The following is a 1,123-nucleotide window of genomic DNA, read 5'->3' as shown; positions in this document are numbered from 1 at the left end:
TTCCCTCTGGTCCTGTAAGTGGTCATCAGAGAAGAGATCAGTGCCTGCCCCTCTTCTTCCCCTCATGAGGAAGTTGTAACTGCAATGAGGTCTCCCCTCAGTCTCCTCTTCTCCAGGCTGAACAGACCAAGTGCCCTCAGCCACTCCTCATATGGCTTCGTCTCAAGGTCCTTCACCATCTTTGTAGCTCTCTTCTGGATGCTCTCTAATAGCTTTATATCCTTTTATTGTGATGCCCAAAACTGTACACAGGCCTTGAGGTAAAGCAACACCAGTGCAGAGCAGAGCGGGACCATCCCCTCCCTCGACTGGCCAATGTTGTTTTACCTGATGCACACCTGATTACCCCTCCTGGCTGCCAGGGCATACTGCTGACTCATTTCAATTTGCCATTGAGCAGGACCCCTATGTCCCTCTCCATGGTGCTGCTTTCCAGCCTCTCATTCCCCAAAAATTGTGGAGAATGCGGGTATCGATCCCGCTACCTCTCGCATGCTAAACGAGCGCTCTACCATTTGAGCTAATTCCCCTTCCTATCTGGAACATTTTCATGTAAAAATATCCATCATATTGTTACTATACTCGTGTCATCATCTTATTGTGAAAGTCTCAGAGAAATAAGTATCACAAGAGTTCCATTCATCAGGAATGGACTTTGTTCACAAAATAATTATGCATAATAAAGAGACATGCAATGGTAGCTACTGTAAGACCATCTTATTGAACAAAGCCTTTATCACATTCAACTCATCCTTAACCACCTTTTACCTGTAGAAAGACTACCATTAAAGGAACTCACATGCTGGATTCACATCACCCAGCTTTCATGAAGTTAAAGTTTTGCACGATAGCTAATTTGCCTGGCTCTCTCACCAGACAGTGGATCAAAATATGTGACTTTGAGACACGGATGTTCATATCCTAAATGGGATTTCTGAAGGTGCTTTTCCCTTTATTTCATGAAGATTTTTGATGAATGTTTAGTGTAGATACTAATTTTTAGCTGTCTGTGTGTGAGTGGGATAAATCCCACCTTGTGAGCTAAACTGATACTGAAGAAAATGCAAGCACTGAAGTATATAAGACCTTAAATAGCATTACTAATGAACTCTGTTGATCCGAG

The 1,123-nt window shown here is 43.1% G+C and overlaps 1 non-coding gene across 1 annotated transcript; it reads right to left on the bottom strand.

Moving 5' to 3' along the window:
* Positions 1-457: 457 nt before the first annotated feature.
* Positions 458-530, bottom strand: TRNAA-AGC (transfer RNA alanine (anticodon AGC)). Its single transcript has one exon. It is a non-coding gene; the product is annotated as a tRNA-Ala (tRNA).
* Between the last annotated feature and the right edge of the window lie 593 nt (positions 531-1,123).

This window comes from Manacus candei, unplaced genomic scaffold (genome assembly GCF_025592945.1).
Source record: "Manacus candei isolate 608988 ecotype Guabito, Panama unplaced genomic scaffold, ASM2559294v1 h1tg000007l, whole genome shotgun sequence".
NCBI classification, from domain to species: domain Eukaryota; kingdom Metazoa; phylum Chordata; class Aves; order Passeriformes; family Pipridae; genus Manacus; species Manacus candei.
This window is presented reverse-complemented; position numbering and strand designations above follow the sequence as displayed.